Below are 15,616 nucleotides of genomic sequence, written 5' to 3' on the forward strand. Positions count from 1 at the left end.
TTCTTCTACTGAGTTTTGCCAGGCTTTTGTTAAGTAGAGAACAGAGCTGGTAATTGTGTTGTCGTTGTTGCTGGGTTAATTGCAGCAAGGCAATAGTGGGCAGTAGAGAAGGCAGCACTCGGAACAGCCATGAATTTGGATTTGAAGTCGTTGCGCAAACCGAAATTGCTGGAGCTTGCGGAGGAGTTGGGTCTGGATTTGTCAGACAAACTCAGAAAACCAGAAGTGTTAAAGGCTATTCTTGCATTGGAAGCTGAAGATGACGAGCTTTTGGAATGCCTTGAGATCATTGACGAACGTCAAGAAGAACGTCACGAGAAAGTGGAACGTGAACGTAGAGAACGTCACGAGAAAGAGATGTGTGAACGCAGGGAACGTCACGAGAAAGAGATGCGTGAACGTAGGGAACGTTTCGAGAAAGAGGACGCTCGCGTAAGGAAACTGATGCAGCTGGAGATATCAGCACATAGAATGAGCGTGGAAAGGATTAAAGCTTGCAATGCCATTCAGTGTAACGGTTCAATACCGCGAGATGGTCCGCCACCGTTCCTCATTGCCGAGGATGTGGCCGAGTATTTGGCAGACTTCGAGAATGTCTGCAGAAGTAAACGTTTCGAGCGAGATAGTTGGGCGCAGATGTTGGTAGCTCTTCTCTCCGCTGAAGCGTCGGAAGAAATCAAGCGATTGGTTGGCGACCGCTTGAAAAATTACGATGAACTAAAAGAGTCATTGCTGATACGATATCAGATAACGCCTCATGATCTTAGGAAGAGATATGAGAGCGAGAAAAATTGTTACAAGTCGTACTTTGATTTGGCGTATCAGTTGAAAGCCGCTGTAAGCGAATGGCTAGACAGTGCGGAAATTCCGGAGCAAATCGAACTTGCACCGGAGTGTGAGAAACAGCTTGGGGAAGCGGCCGAGCAACGTGACCGCAGTAGTGAGCCGACCGATTCTCGAACAGAAGAGCATCGTGTTACCTTGGTCGAGCCACTAGCTGAGACGGTTAGCACAGGCTTAATCGGCGAGAAGTCCGAAGTGACGCCGTTAAGCGAGGTGAACTGCATGCCGACCCAAGTAGCTGCAGGAGATACAGTTCCATCATATGAGTGTGGGGAACTGGTAGTAACTGAACCGTCTCTCGAGTCGAAAGCAGAAGCTGGTCTAGAGCGTGGCGGAAATGGAAATCAGCTAGGAAATGAGAAAATTTCGGTTTCCGAAATCAGCTGTGTCGTAGAGCAGGGCACGCAGAAAAACGAAGTGCCGATCAGGGAAACTGCGCAGCCCGCGAGTTGTGATCAGCCAGGGCAGACCGACGAGGAGTGCGCGTATGCTGTAGAGAGCGAGACTTGCGAAGGCGACAGCGAGCGACCAGAGCAGAGTCAGAATGGTTCGTGCTCTGATACCACGCTAGGTTGTATTCGCGAAAGCAACCCCAGTGCGAACGTGGACGTAGCGCACATGACCCTCACGCTATCCGAAGCGCCCCAGCTGTCGCAGGAGCTTGATCCTGCTCCGGTTAGCTCTGAACGAGGCGACGCACTGAGTGGCGAGCCGCCAGAGCAAATGCCTAGAAGGGGGACTGACACGACTGAAGTCAGCCGTTGTTGTCGTTCGGACTTGACTGAAAGTGAGTCCTGCGCTGCGGGCCGCGATGCAGAGGCGGCGCCGCACTTCGACGACACCCGTGTCCTACTAGCTCCGGTTACCGCTAGAACGTTGACCGCTAGCTTGCCAGAGCTCGCGCCGAAAGAAAGTAGGACTAGAGTATTCAAGTGCTGCCACCGAAAAACGCGGAAGGGCAGGCGCGAAAAAGATTGCTGCCGTCGTATGGAGAGCAAGCTCAAACGGTTGCAAAAAGAAAGCAGAAGGCTAGTATTCCAGCGCTGCCGACGAAAAACGCGAAAGGGCAGGCGCGAGAAAGAATGCTGCCATCGTAAGGAGAGCAAACTCCAAAGATTGCAAAAAGAAAGCAGAAAACCTGTGTTCCAGTGCTGCCGCAGAAAAAAACGGAAAGGCAGGCGCGAGAAACAATGGAGCAAATTGAAGCTATCGCGAAAAAGAAAGCTACTATCCCAAAGGCACAAATGCGCCCGTGCCGAGAAATCGCGTGACTGGTGTGCCACACGTAAGGAGAGGGATAGGTTGTTCCGAAATGTGAGTGATTCATGCTCATGTGTTTCTTCGCACAGAAACAGGAAGGTACGGTTGTTCCGTGAAACGGACAGCCGAAGCTTTAGTGGAAAGGGTGATCTCAACGGTAACGACGAGGGCTTAAGTCGAAGCCCATAACGTGAGAAGAAGCCTCAGTTTTCACTTCTTGTTGTTTTTCTTCCTGACATAGGATTTTGAACCTTTGTATTGTATTATCTTTGTATGAAGTGCTGTTTTGAAAATGCGATTTTCAAATTTGTGGACGCGTTCCAAGTGCTGCTAAGCTGCCCTTTAATGTAGATGGGGGCATAAGAGGGAAATAGTCTGGCAAAACTTAGTGAAGTTTGTGCCGTGCTTGCTGGCTGAACGGTTGAGTTTTTAGCGTGGTTGTGATGCTGTAGGTTGTCAGAAATTTCTCCTGAAGACAAGTTGCAGAGTGCCTTGGAAACCGGACTTGCCAAGGACTTCTTCAGGCTGTTTGAGCTCAAGAGAAGCTGAGTCGGACGACCCCGACTAGCAGCAACATCCCGATCCCTCCGGACAGCGGATGCAGTCCCCTGCCCTTCGGGATCTCCCTTCCCCGGCGGGGCAGTCTGTTACGTTTCTCCACCGAGAAGTGGGACAGCTGACGCGGCCACCGCACAGCAACAGGCAGAACCGCGAGCGGATCGGCCATTTAGACGCCGTTCATCGGCCGCGCAACGCTTCCTCCCGCCGACAAGTCTCAGCGTGTTCCTGCCACGCGCCAAATGTGTGTGCGTGCGTGTGTGTGCAAAAGCTGGCCAAGCCTGGAGCTCGAGGGAAAGTGCGTCGCCCTCTCCTGTCTGCAGGAGGTGGAGGAGATGAGGTCGGAACACCTGCGATTGAGTCATTCGTCGTGAACCAACATGTTTGGCTCTCCCTTTCCTGTGAGGGTTTACCCTTTCCCTGTGAACGGGAAAACCTATAAAAAGCAGCGGCCGACTCCGCTCAGAGAGACTACTTTGACGCGCCGTTGGCACGACGCTAGACACCAGCTGTGTGAGAGTGTCTGTAATCTCTCCGGGTCAGCTTCACTGCCCGTTTCTTCATGATGTTGCAGTAAAGGTTGTTTCGTTAGAAGACGCCTCGTCTTTGCTGGCACCTTTGATGCCGTCCGCCGTCCACGGAGCCGCCAGGCCAACGCTACCGAGGGGCGCGCGACCCACAAACGTAACAGCGGCAACTCTCGTTTGCCGATTCGTTCATTCATAGGGCGCTGCGAACGGTCGATGCTCGAGTGATACCGTTAAAAAATTGGAAGACCGTTATTGTTAAGACGGCAAGAAAAAAAAAGGTAACGTGCAAAAAGCTGAAAAACCAGAAACTTGTGTGTCGGACGATTGCCATCTGCGACGAAAAAAATGCGTTGCACACGTAAGCGCAGCAAGGGAATGCGCTTAAAGACAACGCCGAGGTGTTTAAAACAGCTTGATACTAACGAAGTGGTGCGCCGATAATTCCGTCCTCTCCGTTTCTGAAAACATTCCACCAGCGCATTTATCTTCATTGCTTCTAACGTGTTATTGCCGCTCGTGTATCAGATAGTGTTTATAGAATGAAACGCGTAGTCGGCTGTCAATACAGCTTCTAAAACCAGATTAAAATTGGGAAATGGAGCAATGCTTAAAAATTACTGATAGGGATCTTCGCCGTGTAGCTTGATATATATATTTGCGAGATTCGACAAATCATATTGGCCATGTTCGTAATTTTATTCCTTTACAGCTTTCTCACGTTTAACCTGATTACACAGTTTCGGTAAAAGGTGTATCACGATGACAAATACTTCTACTGTAAATTCACTAGCTTATGCCAGGATCCGCCTGTCTCTGCTTTGTGCCCGGTGAAACAATTGCAGCATACGTGCAAGAGGTTCGGAGCAATCTTCCGTATCCCAAGAGTCAATAGGTTTGAGTTTTCACTTTCGGCCATTTCACGTCACTTAATGTGCACATATCAACGATATAATTGTTAATAAACATTAAAAATGTGTTAATGGGCATGAAATAAATGTCCCTAATGTTTCCTGAAATTTTAATATCAGTGCATATTTTCAGGTTCCAACAAATTGACCATGTGAAAACATTGCAAGCTAAGCTTAGTTGGTTTATAATACCGTCCCAAACAGACCCAGGGTGTAACGACGCGCATAATAGAGGAACAATTTTTATATTGAAACTGCAGTGCATTCTGGCTACAACTTTAACGAGTTCTAGTTATATTTTCGTCGTAAAATGAATGCAATGCACTTTGCAACATAAGCCTGAATGTTTTCCAGCTTATTTCGGGCTTACAACATATTTGTGTTAAGAAACCGTTCAAAATTTCTGGAAAATGTAATGCTGAGGATGAAAGACGTGACCATCTGCTGGAATTTTGCTGCCAAGGTCGTACCCAAAAGCACATGATGGTGTGAGGAAAGGGTGCGCATTTAAGCTGAAAACAATGGTGTTCCGATGGCATAATACCCAAGACGACTTAAGTGTAATATGTGTTTAAAATAAAATACAGGGTACTCAGAGGGAACCGCAAGCGTATTGTGAGCATAGTGTATGTCTATTTTCTTATGAATCATTTTCCATACTTTGTATATCTGCATGTAATGCTACATTTGTCTACCTATGTATTGTTTCTTGCATTGCGCAATATTTCTTTTTTTTTCACTTTTTTTTTTTAATGTACGCGTGGGATGATGTATCCTACGTTTTGTCTGTTTTCCCGGTTGCTTTTACACACCAAATTGTGACAGAATTGTATCGGTTTTGTTTTGTATGAAGCAAAATAAATGTTAATTTCACAGAGCTCCTGTTCGGCAAAGCCTTTGACGCAGCTACGTTGATGGCCAGTAACCGTGACCCCATTTTATATTTCAATGCTGAAAATAAATACCCACCGTATAGAACAAAGGGCGCTTGCTAGCATTCAAACTGCCATGCCGCAGTGCATTTCGGCATTCAAAGTGTGCGCCCGAAAGCGGATATGCGCTAAGCACCGGCCGCTTGGTGCGCTACAGTCAATTGGGCCCGATGGTAGTGTCTGCTCTTTACCAAACAATCAGGACACAATGTCGGTCAGTACTGCAAACTTCCACTACGCGGCTAGCCCGGTCATGAGCAGCGCCGAGGCAAGGCGGTCAACGGCTGAGACGACGCTGGCCCACGCACATTTTCACTCTTCTAGTTTCACGTTACCGCTTCACACCTCGGTAACCACTGGGTATGATGCCAAAAGCGCATTGAAGGAAAAACACGTAAAGGTGGTTGGACAAGGAGCCAGGGTTTGGCGAAATATGGAGAACAAAACTGGACGGTTTTATCATCGGAGAGCAGCGAGAGCAGAAAAGCGACGCGCTGTGAGGTTGCACCGATAGCGAACTGGGGTACGTAGCCGAGAAAGCAGAACGACAGTCGGCGGCAAACACAGGGTGGAGGGAAAACGCAGAAAGTTCGGCCGGGGCGAGAGGACGCCTGCACGCATTTCGAGTCGCCACCGGGACTGCGGCACTTGGCGCTGCGGCGGCGGTAGCTGGCGCCATCTCTCGCCGGCTGCCGGCAACTACAAGCGGCAGTGCAGAAGGCAGGTGGGTTAGGTCATGTCCCGCAGCGATCGGTGCTTCTAGTAACCGCATTGGGCGCCGGCCGGCAGCGTGCTTCTTCAGCCGCGATTCCACGGCTCGCAACACAACCTAACACAGCAGAAAAAAAAAGAAAATAAAACAAATGGGGACTTGTTTCGAACTTTTCCAGGTACATCCTTCTGCCATATTTGATCATTTATAATTACAACTTACATGACGCATGGTCGATGCAATAGAAGACACCAGCTTCAGTATCGAAGGTGGAACTGGCGACTAATAAGAACGAAGGATACAGATCCTGGCTACCGCCCTCCTTCGTGAAATGGTAATGAGGCCGCATTTGTATGTGCACGTGTGTTCACAGCGAAGCTATCTTTCAAGGAGACAAAAAAAATTAATGCGCGAAAGAGACATGCACTACTGTTATAAAACAATGGCACCGTTTTGTTATGCTTGACTTGTGCTGAAGGTTAAATCTTTACGATAAATTGAAAAGTGAACTTATTTAAAGAACACACATCTCTGAAGTATTTTGTTCCCGATAAAAAAAAATAAAAAAAAATCCTGACCTAAAAGCTCCAGAGCGAAAGCGAAACATCCACCTCTTCCTAGGTAATGAAAGTATTGTGATGCCATGGGATTGAACTTAACTCCACTCACGATGATGACGCAGTCAATGTGATGCGTGCAAGAAGCACGGCGCAATGACTGCGATTCCAGCGTGTACCGGTTTAAAACAGAAATTAGTGCACCACAGTGAAAGCTCAGTAGTACTGCGTGCGGGCTAGTTGGCTATACGACTCCGACGACCTCCGGCGCTGCATGGTTATACACAAAAAACAATACACACACAAGAGAATTAAACCAGGATGTTAACACAGATGATGCGCTCGCTACCAATTGCCAGTTTTTGTGGTACGAAGAAGAAAGCTTCACACAAAACGTGGGGTTGCAATATGAAGAAGGAAACAAAATATTCCGAAAAAATACACGAAAATAAAATGAAAATAATGACAAATAATTACAAGGGGAATGCGCGAGTGTTCCGTCGGTGGCGCTCAACAGCAAGGAGGTGATACTTCTCCGTTTGGACAATGTGACAAGACGTTTGGACAATGTGAGAAAACGTTAGACCTAATTTGTTATTATTTTCATTTTATTTTCGTTCATTTTTTCTGAATCTTTTGTTTCCTTCTTCATATTGCAACCCCACGTTTTGTGTGAAGCTTTCTTATTCTTCGTACCAGAAAACCTGGCAGTTGGTAGCGAGCGCATCATCTGTGTTAACGTCCTGGTTTAATTATCTTGTGTGTGTATTGTTTTTGTGTATAACCATGCAGCGCCGGAGGTCGTCGGAACCACTGTGAAAAGATGACAGTGTGTAAGCAATGAGGAAGCGTTCCCCTAGGACGACATTTTTTTCGGCGCCTACCCGAACTCGAGCATGAAAAACATGAGAAGTATGTCACGCGGGACTCTTTGAAGCAACGGTTTAACACATCAAAGCTCGAAGCATAAAGAGCTAATGAAAATACGCCGACAACAGAACATCGGCAGCGGAAAACGAACAACTGCTTTACAGGTGCTTAATGTGGTGAAAAAATAAATTACGTGTACTCTAGTATATGGCTAAATACATTCAAAAACATGTTGGAAAATACCTTCTGACAAAGAATACGAATTTCACTTTTGTGACTGAAGAAAAGAAAAAAGCATACTTTATTTATAGTTTTCTGTTTATTTACTTTTTCCTAATAACTGAAGAGGTTCAGTACAGCGATTTTTTTTTCTATCAAAATTTTCCGCCCAAAGATTGGTACTGCAAGCATTACTCTATAGGCCCGAAATCGTTTTCTTAGTCAGCAGCAGCTTGTGCAGTGCGGCATTTGAACCTTGTGGTATAAGTAGTGATATTTCGTTGAACTGATTCTGCAGTCTGAGCAACCTTCTTTCCTGAGTCAACATTCGTGAGCACTGTAAGCCTTCTAGACATAATATGGTGCTGTGCCAGCTGCTTTTATACAAATACCTCGTTCGGTAAGTTGTATCAGAGAGATAGGCTCTTCACATAGGGTCATTCAGTGCTTGTTAATCGAAATACATGATATTCAGCCATTTATACGGTGCTCCTGATGGCTAAGAGAGCCAATTCGGGACGCAGAAGTGCGTGATTTATTTGGGTTGCAGTGGATGTTCCTCTTGCTGCTGACCCGGACAGCATGCCTCCTGGCAACCACCAACATTACAGACCAACATGATCAAAGCTTCTAGCTATGTCCAGCAGGAATGCCCACAAACGTCACACGATGAACAACATCTGGACAGGCGTCCTGGAGCTGCTAAATGCGACAGTACAAGGATATCAATATATTTCTTTTTGCAGCAAGCTTTGTTGTCAACTGTGGATTAGCTTCGCAATTCAATGATATTATTTGTAAAAAAAAAAAAATCTCGGCAGATTAGTTCAAAACCTTATTCACAGTACGAAGAGGCTGCACTACGAAGTGCCCTGCGAATATATATATGGTGCTTTTTTATTAAACTATGCGTTACATGCAGAAATGCTCGCGAACACCGCGGATATCAGAGGTGCGCTGCACGCAGCGATGGTTCCAGGATGGTGATCGGTAAAATAACTAGTTTTTTTTAACCCATCGGTAGTGTGAAAATGCTGTAGATAGTACTACTATCGATAATAATGTCGATACCACTATCGATAGTGCTAATATCGGTCGTGCAATTGACAGTGTTATTAGCCTGGTACCAATGATAGTACTGCTACAGATAATAATACTGATAGTATTGTAGATAATTATGCCGCTGCCGGCCAGTGATATTGCCAAAACATTTATACTGCCGCGAAACCTTCAAAACAGTATTTGTTGTTTTTTAACAGCCGCCGGCATACAGGCTTACCACTCTGATTCTGGACCGCGTATCAATTCCGTATTCTTTATTTGTTAATGCTCGATGTCGCGAGTCACACCTTTATCAGTTTCGTTGTAGCGCAAGATGCACCGAGATCTGTCTCGAAGGTTCCGGCCACTCGGGTGTCTTTCTACAATGTTCCAGCTTGTGCTGGTATCAATTTCGACGTTATCTAGATTGTTCTGAGCAGCCTTTAAATTGAGCGTTGACGAGTGCGACGGGCATTCTTTGTTCGACGATCGACGAGCACGTTTGTTGCTATCGCCGCAGCCGAGTTGCTTAGTTCTTTTGCGGGCGCAGGTCAGCCCAATAAAGAGTTTCTTCAGTGCAATCATCGACCCCTTCATTTGTGTCGTCGACCTTGTCACCACTACATGACAATACCTATCAGTAGCTCGTATTAGTTATGTGTACTTTTTTTATTCCGTTGTTAAAGTCACGAATTATGTCCGTAAATACGCTCATATACAAAAGTAAATGTAGTTACGCCATACCAGCAAATTTGTTGGTGGTGTTTTTTTTTATTATTTTTAAACCACAATGAGCAATAGAAATTTGTAGCAACGCATTTCGTACACTTGCAGCTACTTCCTGTCCGTCTTGGTTTCTGCATTCGAAACATCGGCAACGTCTACGAGGAAGCTTGTGTGGTGCGACGTTCCAAAACAGATTAAAATTTCACGTAAAAAAAAAAACAACAACAAATCTACATAGCTTTTGAGCAATGACGCGCTTGCGAGTATCAAATTGTTGACAATTCTTGGGTAACCCAGACAGCTCGCTTGTTGACACCGAACGTTCCGTACCACTGAGCTCGCCTGGCGCAATAACCGGTCTCGACTGCTGTTTTTATTGCGTTAGCAATACAGCGCCAGGTTTCAGCCCGTCGCGTCGTCCGGGCCACGTTTGACGTTGAGAGACCCAAATTGGCAGCTCCTGCCAGGGGGCCATGGACACGGACTGAAAAAAAAACAACGGACTAGGGAAGGAGGTACACTACATGCTGAACCATAAGCGCAGCCATGAAAAGGCAATTCAACCCAGTTTAACAAGAGCTAAACCAGAGCCAAATTTTGAAAGCAGCAACTCAACTCGGAAAAGTACGCACGTCGGCAAGCATGCCAAGGGTTCAACGCTGCTGAACCAAATATTGAGAGTAAAGCCGCGTTCAGACTACGTGCGCATCCGTCGTAAGTATCGTATTTATCGCAGTGCGCATAGTGGCTGGAACTCCCGTTTACGTAGCTTGCGACCGCGCATGTTCACACTGGGCCGTTCGGTAAGATGCGTTCTTTACGACCGGCCAATCAGCGCTCTCAACATGGCGCCGGTTAGCAAGCGGCTGATAGCGGAGGTCTGGGCTCTTCAAGCTCAAAATGAGATGTGAAAGAAAAGACTGGACACACAAATAAAATACGAAAAAGAACAATGGGTATATTAACAATTAACAACTCGATTATAAATGCACTTCGTTTCACACACGCACGTTCGCACACAGTTTTCAAACGTCCGCTCACCGTGCTGACGCACCGCTCACTCCTTCGCACATTTCTTCACGCGCCCGTTCTCATTGTCGACGTATCGCGCACTCCTGCTCGGTGTCCCGTGATCGCACTCTCTCGCACCAAATCAGGCGTACGGTCCGCCTGCATCCCTGCTTGCGATTTTACCAGTGCCCCGGAGCGATCTTGGAGACGGGCCGGGGCGGTGACTCAAAAGCCGTGCTACTGACTCCAAACAATGAGCCGGGGCGCGCGGCAGACACGGAAACGTCCACGGAACCTCGTCCCCCCTCAGAAAATGCTGTTTTCTTTTTCTCTTTTACGGTGAGCTTCTTTCAAACTTCGACGAGTCCGTACCAGCTCCGTTCTGCGGCCCGACCGCAACGTCTCCCCGCATCGGCCTTTCGCTGCAGGCCAACTGTTTCCTCACTTGTCAACGGAGCCGATGGGCTGCGAGAATGCACGGGGATGAAGCGGACATCCCCCGCCTCCATAACCTCACTTTTCTAAACTAGAGGAAACATTTGCTTGTTGAGAGCTTGTTCGCGCATGAAAAAACGGATTGATAAACCACTTACTACTTTGACTCAGCGCACTGGCAATTTGCAGCCAGGCATCGTTTTGCACTTCTCTCTGTGCGATTTCAGCTACTCGTAGTAGAGAGCCGGCCTCTGCCTAACTTTTTTTTATGAGAGGCTGATAATTCCACAGCGAAGATTCCGCACTGCACATGATCAAGCTGCGGACAGACACAATCACCGACACAACACCAATAACACCGGCGAGCCGAGACACTGCAGCAAAGTAGGAGCGTTGGATGATGTCGCCTAGTAGTGGTTTGCGCGCGAAATCTGGGAGGACCGGAAGCCCCATGACCGGAAAGGGAAAACCGAAACGGCAGTGCGCATTGGTCGCGCGTAACAGACGTATCTGTGCTAGACGTAAAAGTCGCGGGTCCTCCGACATTTACGCCCACGCTGGCTGCGTACGTTGCGTATTTTACGCTCAATACGACAGCAGTCTGAACAGACACGTTACGTTTTTTGCGCTTACGCTTACGATCATTACGAACGATACGTACGTTGCGCACGTAGTCTGAACGCGGCTTAAGCATTAGCTGCGGGTGACCGAGCGTTCTTCTCTTTTTCTTCTTCCTCAGCCCAGATATAAAGCCCCGCTTTAACCAACCCATATGAACGTGTCTTAGTGGCTTATAGGGGTAACGTGAATGCCAGGGTCCTAGCAGGCTGATTCTGACATAACCGTCACATGCATGTGAAACGAGAAACCCAAGTTGGCAGCTCCTGCCGACCGCTTGAGTTGGCAGCCCAGCTCTCACCCTAGTGTCACGTGGGGTGTGACGTCACAGCGTCACGTGGGTAATACGTGGCTACCGCCGCGCTACGCTGAAGGCTCGAAACCTAGAGTAGTATTACTTTCGCAATAATAATTCCGCCCGATTTCGGCTCGGATCAGGGGAGCCACGTGGCGCGTCCATCAGGTGCGCCCGCACAGCTCATTGACGCGTGGACTGAAGAGTCCTGTTATAGTTACCTTCTAAGAACTCACCCCCAAAACAAAGTTTATATTACAATGAGTTGTGGCACCGATAGTTCGCCGAACTATCGATAACGCTCTGGATAGCTTTGCATAACTGCACCGCTCGCATCACAGTGATCGCACGCATCTACACAGCCATTTATTTTTAGGACACTTTTGCTACTTTGGCGGAACCATGCACATTTAAACTGAATTGGTCCGAGCCCCTCTGCTATCATTTTTGTTTTTACATACTTGTCAAAGTGCCGAACGAAAACGGCTGCTGAGAGTGGCAATCCATATCAGATTCATATTAATTCCAGCTGTTGGAAAAAGCTGAGATTTCTTCATTTCGACCCAGATTAGGCCAATTTTGCACCATTATCAATCGATGTACGCCGCATTAACGTACAAATTAGAGTTAAGCGGGAGGGCAATGTACACAAAATGACAGCTGCTATACGTGGACGTATTTAGAGCTGCGATACTCTGCTCCACAGCATACAAAACGAATACAAGGTCTCAGTGTTAAATATGATAACTTTGCTAAGGAACAGTCCATGTAAACTGTCATGGGGCGGATATAAACGTAAACAGGTGAGCGAAGAGCTGTACAAATTTTGTGTAGTACTCAAGTGCTCTTACACAGGTGTTATGTTGCTATATGCAGATGTTATATGCAGGTATTCTGCATATGAGCAGCAATTGCAATTAACTGAATTGTTGATAAATGTTTTTCATGTATTTATTTTCCCCTATCCGCTATAATGACATATATATTACTTCTTGGTTCATCATAGGGAAAGAGTCTTCATTGCATGGTGTAAAGTACATTAAATAAAACATTACCTGAATATACTGGGAAGGCCATGATCGTCCGCTGGGGACGTCCACGGCACGTTACTGTGATGTCTTAAGGCTCCGCATTTTGCACTGTACTGTCGTCAGCACGTCTGTCTAGCAGAGCCTTCGAGCACCGACCTGTCGCACAATGAAAGTGAAATTTTACAGCAGGGACCTGGTTCTAGGGACAATGATGGCGCCAGAAAGAAGGCACGTAGACACACTATTTCCACTGACAACTGTTGCACTTACAGAGTAGCCAGCCTCCCTTTGTTTGCTCCGCCGCACACAACTTGACTGGGGCGCTCTAATGCTGACGACTGTACAGCATACACGTTAAACGTGACGTACACAGCTGTGGATATCCGAAATACGTCTAAAAGCTAAAACAAAATTGTAGATATTTGATAGAGGTTGGTAGCCGAGTTAGCAACGATGCATAGAATCGGTGATTCAGAGTACAACTACAAAGCGCCGGCACGGAGGAAGCAAGAAGAGCACAGTCACGCAAGCGCTCGATTCCGCTAGCCGGTGAGTCGTGACGTAAAAGCCCCACTTGCACGCCCTGAGGCGCGAGCGTGCAACGCTGCTGCAATAGCCGCGTTGCGGCCGCGCTGCAAATGACGACCGTTCGTGCATACGCGCGTTTAACAGGAAGCAATGTCGCCATCAGTTGCAATCCTGCAAAAAAAAAAAAAAAAAGATATGTACGTATCCTTAACGGGGGCACGAGGTGTTACGGTCTCCACAATTGCAGTAATGTTTGCGGTAAATAGGAAAAATAGCGAATTAACAAAGTAAATAGGGGACGGAAATGATAAGCTACGCAACCGGTAGGGGGCTCATCCGAAGAAGCATAGCGCATCTTTGGTTCAGTCTTTTTGAAAGGGGCCGTCTTATAGGTTATTTAGCACGTTACCTCGATGGCCAGCACCGCTTTCCGGAGACACCGAGGCACGTTATCAACTTGGAGCGCCACCGAACAATGGAGACGCAGAGATTTCTTGGCATCATTTCCTTTTTTTTTCTTCTGTCATTTTCATCTATTGGAGCCGAAACTTCATATAAGCGGTTTTCTGCGACTTGGATGCTCTAACTGGCAAGAGGGTGTTTGCAATCTGCTTATGTCGTAACCAGATATGGCTTCTCCGACAAATCTATTGAACTGGTTAGCAGACAACGCAGATTTTCAACAGTGGAGAAACCCAAGGAGCGGTCGATATAGAAAAAAAAATAAGCACCGACATGACGACGAGACAAGAACAAATGAACTAAACTGAGTGCGCGGGTAATGAGTACCACCCGTCCGACCTTTTTCCTACTTTGGCCCCGGTGACGCGAAAATAAAAAATAACTAAAATCGGCAAAACCGAATACAAGGGGGGGGGGGGGGGGGGGGGATGAGAAGTAGGGACAGAAAACACGTCGCCGTCAACGGCAACAGCCAAAACCGCACGCACTCCTCCTCGGCGACTCACCGCAGGCCGCGGGAGGAGTTTAATTATGCTAATGGCGCACGTGGCATACGCCCGACGAGAGAGAGAGATTCGTTTCGTGCGGCAAAAATCGGCCTCAGCACACCGGTCTTCCCCCGCCCCATCGCAGCCCGCGGCGAGGAAGATTTCTGGAAGTGTTTTAAGCCCCCCGTGACATGTCGGAGCCACGAGTTCGGGGTCGTGGTGGGGGCGGTGCCATAGCCATCGCCGTGCCGGTCGCCCTGCGCGCCGCGTATCGGGTGACGTGACGCTAATGGCGGGCGCGTCCTAATGCAAAATGCACGCGGCAGCGGCGGCCACTATACACCGCTTCGCCCGCTCAATTCTCGGCGTTTCATGTGCTGCGTTTTTTTTTTCTCCCTCTGCTTTCTTTCTTTTCGTAGATTCCGCGCTTCCTTCATCTCCCGTATCAGGCCTGAATAATGGAGAGTCCATAGCACACAAGCACTGCGAAGCAATGGCTATAGGCAAGTCTGGGGCACGCGTAGAGAGAAAGAAAAGCGGACCATCAGCAAGCCTCTGCTCCGTCAACTCGGGGGAGCGAAGAAAGTGTTTCTTGTTTTTCTCAAAGTCGGCGCGAGCACGCCTGCCCCGCGGTTGATTGGTGAACGACCCTAGACGTAGGACTGTTCCGCCTGCGCGACACCGTGATTGTTTGTTTGTTTGTGTGTGTGTGTGTGTGTGTGTGTGTGTGTGTGTGTGTGTGTGTGTGTGTGTGTGTGTGTGTGTGTGTGTGTGTGTGTGTGTGTGTGTGTGTGTGTGTGTGTGTGTGTGTGTGTGTGTGTGTGTGTGTGTGTGTGTGTGTGTGTGTGTGTGTGTGTGTGTGTGTGTGTGTGTGTGTGTGTGTGTGTGTGTGTGTGTGTGTGTGTGTGTGTGTGTGTGAGAGAGTGCGTGCGTGCGTGTGTGTGTGTGTGTGTGATTGATTTATTTCTGCTTATCTATTATTGGTGAAAATGGGTGAAAACTGACAAACTGAACAGGTGTATCACTTTTGCACCAAGCTGTTTCTTGCCGCTCGCACCCACGCAATAAAAAGAAAAAGAAAAAAGCTGGTTGTCTGCTCGGTATGCCTCGAAAGTGAGTGCCCGAGATCTTACCCTTCATTCGACCGCAATACGGGCATTAGCGACGATGGAGGATTAACCTGAGCATATTATGAGAGCTTTTATTTATCTCCTTCGCTCCCTCCCCCCATCTCTACGGTTGCTATCTTCTGCTGCTCCATATTACTGCATTGTGCATAACGGCCGTTCCAATAGTTTTGTTTTAATCGCCGTCTCCTTTCTTTTCGTCCTGCAGAAGCAAAAGAGTAAAATGTATTTTATTCTTCACCTCTTCATTCGTTCTGTCTCCACCGGCCACTGAGGTCAGGCATGAGGGAATCCTGGGGGCCAACTCACATATGCTTCGCATTAACACAAAACAAACGCCGGAATTCTTCAAGTGATCGGGGGCGCCCCCGTGCAGCATCCAGTGAAGGCCGCGCTCTCCTGACGCGGAGATCAAGCACCAATTGTCCCTAGTGACGCTACTACAAGCGCGTCTCTAGCGTGCGT

General features: G+C 47.7%; 1 protein-coding gene across 16 annotated transcripts in view; it reads right to left on the minus strand.

Annotated features, from left to right (window-relative positions):
• Positions 1–15,616, minus strand: part of PMCA (plasma membrane calcium-transporting ATPase 3) — a 489,190-nt gene that overhangs the window by 287,891 nt on the left and 185,683 nt on the right. For 13 of the 16 annotated variants that reach the window (XM_084603899.1, XM_084603850.1, XM_084603721.1 and 10 more), the window contains exon 3: positions 12,571–12,702. The exons of 2 other annotated variants lie outside the window; for them this stretch is intronic. The gene's annotated coding sequence lies outside the window, so the exon portion shown is untranslated. Of the gene's footprint in view, positions 1–12,570; positions 12,703–12,816; positions 12,965–15,616 lie in introns of those variants that run through there. One more of the 16 variants, XM_084603157.1, reaches the window with a different exon arrangement.

Source organism: Amblyomma maculatum, chromosome 1 (assembly GCF_055883805.1).
Source record: "Amblyomma maculatum isolate TAMU_Amacu chromosome 1, ASM5588380v1, whole genome shotgun sequence".
Taxonomy (NCBI): domain Eukaryota; kingdom Metazoa; phylum Arthropoda; class Arachnida; order Ixodida; family Ixodidae; genus Amblyomma; species Amblyomma maculatum.